This window comes from Medicago sativa, chromosome 6 (assembly GCF_051527215.1).
Source record: "Medicago sativa cultivar Bolivia chromosome 6, Bolivia_mono, whole genome shotgun sequence".
Taxonomy (NCBI): domain Eukaryota; kingdom Viridiplantae; phylum Streptophyta; class Magnoliopsida; order Fabales; family Fabaceae; genus Medicago; species Medicago sativa.
The window spans coordinates 64,888,101-64,897,885 of record NC_140754.1 but is presented as its reverse complement, the minus strand read 5'-3'; positions in this window follow the sequence as shown (position 1 = coordinate 64,897,885).

Genomic DNA, 9,785 nt, shown 5'->3' with positions numbered 1-9,785 from the left:
GTGATAATGTTATTTTTAGTTCATTTAAATCAACTTGTATTGCTCTAGTACAATTTCAAGTGAGCAAAAATCATTATATGGACATTATAGTCATAAATCCATACTGCAAATTCCGCTTTGTGGGAAGCAAAGCGAGTCAAGCGACTTTACTTGTTCTTCTTGCTGTCCGTCTCGATGATGAGATTTGAATCAGTTCATTTGACGATCTGTAATTGATGTGTATTTAATGATGTGAAGATAATGTATAATTTTAAGATGTGTAACTAAATATATTCTTTGAAGATGTGTCATATAATGATGTTTTATTTGAAGATATGATGATACATAGATGTGTTATTTAAAGATGTGTATTTGTAAAGTCATATAAAGATCTGCATTGTTGAGTCATTACTTGGTGTTCATGCACTCATGGTTAGTTCTATTTGTTGTGAATTCGATGAAAAAACACACCAATAACAATACTTGATGTGTGAAGCAAGTGATAATCAGGCAACCAAAACAAAGTGTATGGAACAATTATAAACACAAGCCAAAAGTAGAAAACAACGAGAGAGAAAGGAAGAGAGAACACAAGAATTTGTTGACACAGTTCGATCCAAATTGACCTAATCTGGGGGAGAGAGCAGCCCTCCGTTTCACTATAATGATGAGTAACCTTACAAAAGAGATATCAATGGGTTACAAGAATAAGTCTCCCGCCTAATTCTACACAAAGTCCCAATCTCTTCCTGTAACCAAGAGACTCAATCCTAATAGTGTTTCCCAAGGTGAATCAGCCCTCAAACCCTAGTGTTTGTTGCCAAGAGACAAACTCTATACAAACCATAGTTTTGTTGTTGCCTTTCTAAACCCTTGTTTCAGCCTCCTCTATCTCAAGGTTTACTCTGATACAAAGCCTATATTTATAGTAAAAGAATCCCTCATAAATTGAAACAAAATTAGGCCCAAAAATACGTTTTTATCTTCTGATTCTGCGTAAAATCGTACTCCGATTTTGCCAGATCGTGCTCCAATTTTTTACGAATGAAAGTGCCAATTCTGCTCCAGAAAATCGTGCTCCGATTTCTCAAATCGGGCTCCGATTTTGACAGCTTCAGCAAAATTCAATTTCTCCAATTTTGAGTCACTTTCACAACAATCTCCACCTTGACTCTAAATTAGTGATGATGCTAATTTAACATCAACCACCTTGCTGCTCTTTCCCTTGCTTCCCACTACACCATGTAGCTCCACAAGTTTACACCCTAACCTCTTCAACCATCGGAATGCCTTCCGCCCTTTTGAAGATCCTTTTGTCCAAACTTACTCAAGGAATTTTAGGTAGTTCCACAAGTATACACCTTAACCCCTTCAGCCATCGGAATGTCTTCCGCCTTCTCGAAGGTCCTTGCAGTCCAACTACACTAGGAATTTTAGGTGGTTCCACAAGCATTCACCATAACATCTTCAACACAAGACATCTCCCGCTTCCTTGAAGGTCTCCTTGCATCCAATCACCCTTGGCCTTTTTTTAGGGTAATCCCGCAAGCCGTGCTATACATTCTTCAACCTCCGGAATGCCTTCCGTCTTCATGAAGAAATCCCTTGCTCACCATAGAGCATAGCAACCAAGGTCCTCCATAGTCGTACCATTACCGGTGTGTTCAACTCCACCTCAAACTGAGCGTACTCTACCTCAACTAGCAAATACGTACATCCCATTATGTCTTCAACCTTGAAACTCCACCTCAACAGGTAGATCATGAGTATTGTTGCCTTCGCCTCTCCAGACTGATCATGATTATTCTTACCACCGCCTCTCCAGGCTGATGTTGAGTGTTTAACGTCTCTCCAGACGACCGCCGCTTCACTAGACATCATTCTCAAGGTGAGAAACATCACCATCTTCATCCTCCAAACAAAACCACACCATCAGAGCACCCGCATCCTCAAGACGCACCTCAATGTTCTCCAAATCACCAATGATTTTGTTGAACTCCACAAGTAGCTCCATGATGACCTTTGACTCTACCATCATGAATGAGTAAAGTTGTTTCTTTAGGACTTGCCGATGAGCCAAATACTTTGTCATATACAAATATTTGAACTTTGACCACATCGATGCCGCGGTTGTATCCTTTTCTACTTCTCTCAAAACTTTATCCCCGAGGCACAAGACAATGGCACTCCTGACCTTGTCCACCATCTCGGTCTTCTCTGTTGGAACAAAACGTGTTTAACAATGAACCTTTAGAGTTTTGATGATAACAAGGTATTAAAAATTGATAATTGGAATTGCTAATATTTGTTCAAGTGTACAGGACCATAGACAAAAATTTATATCATACAAAGGTTCTGAATGAGCAAATAAAGAGCGAAGGAATCAACGGAATTGAAGCTTAGAAGCTCCTGAAGGCAAAACGCTCCTGAAGACTAGAGAGATCCTGAAGACTTGAAGCTCCTAAAGACTAGTGCTCCTGAACACTAGATGTCCTGAAGTACAACGTCATCAGAAGCTGTTTTCACCAGAAGCTGAAGATCAACTGAATTTACAAAATTCAAGGATTCAAGAGTTGTTTCATGGATCAAAATTCATCTAAAGATAGCAGAAGACTAGTGGAACTTTGTAACGGTCATTTCAAAAGTGTTTGAAGGCATTTGCTTGCAAAAGGAACAAAAGCGTTGACATTTGTACTTTGTACAAACTGTACAACCACCTTTTCCACTACTCTGTTTTGTGTCTCTGCTACAAGACAAAATAACAGCTCTGAATGTACAACCAAGCCTGCAGAATTGTTCCCTCTCAACTGGAATGGATTTGAAATTGGTTCTTTGTATGACAACAACCAAATCAGGCAAAAGATCATCGGTGAAAGATCAAGCTTCAACAACGACCCTTTTGATGTGCTGGCAATTTCACAACGTCTCTTTCACCTCTATATAAAGGAGTGAAGTCTTAGAGATTTGCCAATGCTGAACGAAAGACTCTCAATATTTTTACAAGTGCCAAACCTCTGCTGAAATTGTTCTGCATTCACTTATAATTTCTGTTTCTCAAAGTCTTATTCTAGAAATTCTTAAGTCTTAGAGTCTTATCTGATTTGTATTGTGAGCACCTCTGATTGTATATCAAGTGTTCAACTTCAAACATTTTTCTTTGTAATCTTGTTTGTTTAGAAGTCTCTTGCAGTTGTGCTTGAGCATAGAAGTCTCTTGATTGTGTTCTTGAGCATAAGAAGACTCTTGCAAAGTGTGCTTGAGCAAAGGAAGTCTCTTGATGTGTGATTACGCAATTGTAATAAGATATTACTTTTTAGTGAACTCTCCTTGGAAGTGCAAGGGGGACAGGACTACTTCCGGTTTGTGGAAGGAACCTGCATAATTGCTTTGTGTCTTTCTTCTTCTCTCTCTGTTTTTATCCGCTGCGTTCAGATTCTGATTATCACTTCAGAAGCTCTCTCACTTAGCTTCTAACCAGTGTGTTCAGTTTAGGAGAAAATTGAAGAATTTTTCAAAACACAATTCAACTCCCCTTCTTGTGTTTTTCTCACCTTCAATTGGTATCAGAGCCTTGGTCTGTTGTCTTAACACTTAACAGTGTAACATAAAAAGATCTGAGAAAAACATGTCTGGTGAATCTTCTGTTTCTGGAGCTGGACCTGATCATACTACTGTTGCATATGATTATGGTGACAACAAGAAATCCAGGTCCAGTCTGTTGTCCTAAGTTCAATGGAGATGCTGAAGAATTTTCTTGGTGGAAAACCAACTTGTACAGCTATGTCATGAGTTTAGATGACGAACTATGGGACATACTTGAAGAAGGTGTTGGTGACTTAGTCCTTGATGAAGAAGGAGCTGCTGTTGATAGAAAGAAACACACTCCTGCTCAGAAGAAACTCTACAAGAAGCATTATATTATCAGAGGAGCATTTGTCACTGCTATTCCTAAAGCAGAGTACATGAAGATGAGTGACAAGTCAACTGCTAAAGCAATGTTTGCTTCTCTTTGTGCAAACTATGAAGGCAGCAAGAAAGTTAGAGAAGCAAAAGCTCTTATGCTGGTTCATCAGTATGAGTTGTTCAAGATGAAGGACGATGAAACTATTGAGGAGATGTACTCAAGGTTTCAAACCCTAGTCTCTGGACTACAAATACTGAAAAAGAGCTATGTTGCTTCTGATCATGTTAGCAAGATACTCAGAAGTTTGCCTGCTAGATGGAGACCAAAGGTGACTGCCATTGAGGAAGCTAAAGATTTAAACACTTTAAGTGTTGAAGATCTTGTTAGTTCTCTCAAAGTTCATGAGTTAAGTCTTAATGAACATGAGTCCACTAAGAAGAGTAAATCAATAGCTCTTTCATCCAAAGGCAAGTCATCAAAAGCTCTCAAAGTAGTTGAATCTGAAGAAGAAGAACCATCTGGTTCAGACTCTGAAGAAGATGCTGATGAGATGGCTATGCTCTCCAACAGACTGCAGTATCTGGCTAAGAAGAATAGAAAGTTTCTGACCAGAAGGAGTAACTCAAGAAGCTCAAAGAGAGAAGATCAAAAGGGATGCTTCAACTGTAAGAAGCATGGACATTTCATTGCTGATTGCCCTGATCTTCAGAAGGATAAGTCAAAGGACAAGTCAAAGACGCCATCTTTCAAACTAAGCAAATTCAAGATGCAGATTAAGCAGAGTTTAATGGCAACCTAGGATGATTTGGAAAGTGAATCTGGATCTGATAAAGAGGAAGCTGATGAAGGTGCAAAGATAGCTGTTGGGTTAGAAGCTAAAGCAACTTCAGAAGCTGGATCAGAATCAGACTCTGAAGATGAAAACGAGGTATATTCTAAAATTCCCAGAGATGAACTTGTTGAGTCACTTAAAGAACTCCTTACACATTTTGAAGTAAGAACCAATGAGTTGAAGGATTTAAAAGAAAAATATGTTGATTTAATGAAACAACAAGAATCAACTCTATTGGATCTGAAGGCTTCTGAAGAAGGACTTAGAAGTTTTGACTTCATTTGTAAAACTTATGAAGATAAACTCAGGTTCTTGTGTCAGAAGCTACAAGAAAAGTGTAATGAAAAACCTTTAAGCAACCATGAAATTGCTCTTGAAGATTTTATCATGTCTGGTATTGACAGAAGCAGAGTTGCTTCAATGATTTACAACATTTACAGAAACAATGGCAGAGGGATTGGATTTTTAGGAGAGAAACCTAATGAAATCAGTCTCAAAGCTTGTTGTGAATGCATCAAGGAAGGATTGAAAACCTTCTTTGTACCTGAAGGTGCTGAGTTGGAAAATGTTGTTCAATCAGAACCTAAAGCTTCTAGCTCTAAGGCTGAGATTACTTCAAAGCCAAAGAACTTTAAGCCAAAGGCTATGATCAACTCTGATTCCAAGACTTCAAAGATCAGGGTTCTAAAGAGATCAGAACCTGTTCCTCAGAGTCTGATGAAACCAGAATCTGAGATTCAGAAGTCTAAGTTTCAGAAGAGAATAGTTACTGCTTCTGAAGTACCAAAATCAAAGGTTGTTAAACCAAAGGTGATGGTTAATCCGAAGCTACCAAACTCACAGCACAAGGTACAAGAAGTGAAGAGTAAAACCTCTAGTACTAACCTGAGAGGACCCATAAGACAATGGGTACCTAAATATGAAAATGTCAATATTACAGGTATGTCTAAGAGGAAAGGAGAAACAAAAATTATGGTACCTAGATAGCGGTTGCTCAAGACACATGACAGGAGAGAAGTCCATGTTCGTCAAACTAACAATGAAAGAAGGAGGAAATGTGAAATTTGGAGGCAACCAGTCTGGCAAGATCATTGGTACAGGAACTATTGGTAATTCCTATACCTCAATTAATAATGTATGGTTGGTAGATGGTCTTGAACATAACCTATTGAGCATTAGTCAATTTTGTGACAATGGTTATGATGTTTTGTTTGAAAAAGCCAATTGTACTGTAATCAACAAGGAAGACAAATCCATTGTGTTCAAGGGAAAGAGAGTGGAAAATGTCTACAAAATCAACTTTTCTGAACTGGTTGACCAGAAGGTCATTTGCCTTCTGTCAATGAATGATAAGAAATGGATGTGGCACAGAAGGTTGGGACATGCTAACCGGAGATTAATCTCTAAGCTTAGTAAGTTACAACTTGTCAAAGGCCTTCCAGACATTGACTATCATTCAGATGCACTTTGTGGTGCATGCCAGAAAGGGAAAATTGTGAAATCATCTTTTAAAACAAAAGACATTGTTTCAACCTCCAGACCCTTAGAACTACTCCATATTGATTTATTTGGACCAGTTAGCACTGCATCCTTATATGGAAGTAAATATGGATTGGTTATTGTTGATGATTACAGCAGATGGACTTGGGTAAAATTCCCGAAGAGTAAAGATGTTGCTTGTGATGTATTCAGTAGTTTATGCACTCAAATTCAATATGAAAAAGAAACAAAGATTTTGAAAATCAGAAGTGATCATGGTGGAGAGTTTGAAAATGAGCCATTTGAAGCTTTTTGTGAAAAACATGGAATTGTCCATGAATTCTCTTCTCCTAGAACTCCACAACAAAATGGGGTTGTAGAAAGAAAGAATAAAACTTTACAAGAAATGGCAAGAACCATGATCCATGAAAACAATTTAGCAAAACATTTTTGGGCAGAAGCAGTGAACACAACATGTTATGTCCAGAACAGGATCTATATCAGACCTATTTTGGAGAAAACAACATATGAACTCTTTAAAGGAAGAAAACCCAATATCTCTTACTTTCATCAATTTGGATGCACATGTTACATTCTGAATAACAAGCTCTACCTAAAGAAATTTGATGCCAAGGCCCAAAGAGGAATCTTCTTAGGTTACTCTGAAAGGTCAAAGGCATACATAGTGTATAATTCAGAAACACTTTGTGTTGAAGAATCAATGCACGTTAAATTTGATGACAAAGAACTTGGAGATAAAACTTCAAAGCAAGATGAAAGTTTTGCAGAGATACAGGTTCCAGAAGATACTCCAGAACCTGATCAGATAGCTGAATCTGAAGATAGTCCAGAAGCTGAACCCACATCAGAAGCTCAAGATGAAGCTGCTTCTGATGAAGCACAAGATGGCACACATCAAGCAGATCCTCCCATAAACACATTGAAGCACAAGTCTTCACATCATGAGGAGCTAATAATTGGAAACAAAGATAGTCTAAGAAGAACAAGATCATATTTCAGACAAGAAGAGTCTATGATTGGACTGATATCAATGATTGAACCTACAACTGTTGATGAAGCACTTTCATATGATGGATGGATCTCAGCTATGCAAGAAGAGTTGAATCAATTTCAAAGAAATGATGTGTGGGATTTGGTACCCAAACCTCAGCATAAGAACATTATTGGAACAAAATGGGTATTCAGAAACAAGTTGAATGAGCAAGGAGAAGTAACAAGAAACAAAGCAAGACTTGTTGCACAAGGATATAGCCAACAAGAAGGCGTTGATTATACTGAAACATTTGCTCCAGTTGCAAGATTGGAAGCAATCAGGTTACTTCTTTCCTATGCAGTTAATCATGACATAATATTATATCAAATGGATGTCAAGAGTGCATTTCTTAATGGTGTCATAGAAGAAGAAGTGTATGTCAAACAACCTCCTGGTTTTGAGGATCTTAAGTATCCTGATCATGTTTTTAAACTGAAGAAATCACTATATGACTTGAAACAAGCTCCTAGAGCTTGGTATGATAGACTAAGTAATTTCTTAATCAAAAATGATTTTAAAAGAGGACAGGTTGACACAACACTCTTTAGAAGGACCCTTGGGAAAGATATTCTTGTTGTGCAAATATATGTTGATGATATAATATTTGGTTCTACTAATGCATCTCTTTGCAAGGAATTCTCTAAGTTAATGCAGGATGAATTTGAAATGAGCATGATGGGAGAGCTGAAGTTCTTCCTGGGCATTCAAATCAATCAATGTAAAGATGGAGTCTATGTTCATCAATCCAAATACACAAAGAAGCTTCTGAAAAAGTTCAAGCTTGAAGATTGTAAAGTGATGAACACTCCAATGCATCCTACATGCACCTTAAACAAAGAAGATGAAGGAGCAAAAGTAGATCAGAAGCTGTACAAAGGTATGATTGGTTCTTTGTTATACCTCACTGCATTTAGGCCAAATATTTTATTCAGTGTATGCTTGTGTGCAAGATTCCAATCAGATCCTAGAGAATCTCATATGACTGCTGTCAATAGAATCTTCAGGTATTTGAAAGGAACAACTAATCTTGGACTCCTTTATAGGAAATCTTTAGATTATAAGCTAATTGGATTCTGTGATGCTGATTATGCTGGTGATAGGATTGAAAGAAATTTAACGAGTGGCAATTGTCAATTTCTGGGTGATAACCTTATATCATGGGCTAGCAAAAGACAAACAACTATTGCTATGTCTACATCAGAAGCAGAATACATTTCAGCTACAAGTTGTTGTACACAACTACTTTGGATGAAACATCAGTTGGAAGATTATCAGATTATTGCTAACAGTATTCCCATTTATTATGATAATACTGCTGCTATTTGTTTGTCTAAAAATCTAATTTTGCATTCAAGAGCTAAGCATATTGAAATCAAACACCATTTTATCAGAGACTATGTTCAAAAAGAAATTTTAGATATACAATTCATTGATACTGAGAATCAATGGGCTGATATATTTACTAAGCCTTTAACAGTTGAAAGAGTTGATTTTATAAAGAAAAATTTGAACATGCACTTCGTGTCTGATTAAAAGCTTGCTTGTAGGTTCTGAAGCCAGTTCAGAAGCCATGGTCCATCAGAAGCTCTTTATTGAGGTTCTGAGGAAAATGTGCTTCTGATAATGACGTCAGCATCTGAAGTCCAGAAGCTGGATTTTATGCTCCTGAATAGTAGAGTTAGTGGAAACACTGGAAGTTACTTTATTTGGTAATATTGGCCCACTAACATGGCAGTTACTCTGAAAACTTCTGACGTGGTCTATATGTATTGGTGTATAACTAAAAAGGGCAATGATGATTTAAAAGTACTTTCACGCGCCTCCAATGTCATTAATATTATGTTTGTTTGTCTCTTTTGTATTGCAATCGTTTTTACTCTTAACACTTTGTCAATTCACACACTACTCACTTCACAACAAACACTTCATCTTCAAACCTGTTCTTCCGAAGTAAGCGCAATTCTCAACCCTAGAACCCTAAATCATCATCTTCATCTTATGGAAACTTCAACAAGCGTTTCCAGCATGCAACAAAAAAGCACACCAGGACCTGGTTCTGAAAACAAGCCAAGAACAATGTCCATTCCACTCAAATCACTAGTTGTTTAAAAGGAATCACCAGTGGACTTCGATTCTCTCAAGAAATACAAGGTGGATATAGAAGCTTTTGTAAAAGCTCAGAAACTTTTCGATTACTTTCATATGTTGAATGGACCAACTTATGAAAATCTTGTTAAAGACTTCTTGGTTAGGGCTGAAGTCTACAATGGGAAAGGTGTAAAGATAGAAGAAAGACAAGCAGTGTCTAGAAAGGCTAACCTGAAGGGAAAGACCAGAAAGGAAAAGGGTCTTAGACCGGTCAATGGTTTAGAGATTAGGTCAGCTGTGATGGGTATTCCAGTAACCATCACAGAAGAAGTTATTGCTAAAGCATGCAGGGTGGCTCCTGAAGGCAGATTTCAGTGGGATGTCAGCAAGGATGATGTCCTATTAGACTGCTATACAAACTTGCTACTGAAAGGAAACTCAGCTGCTAA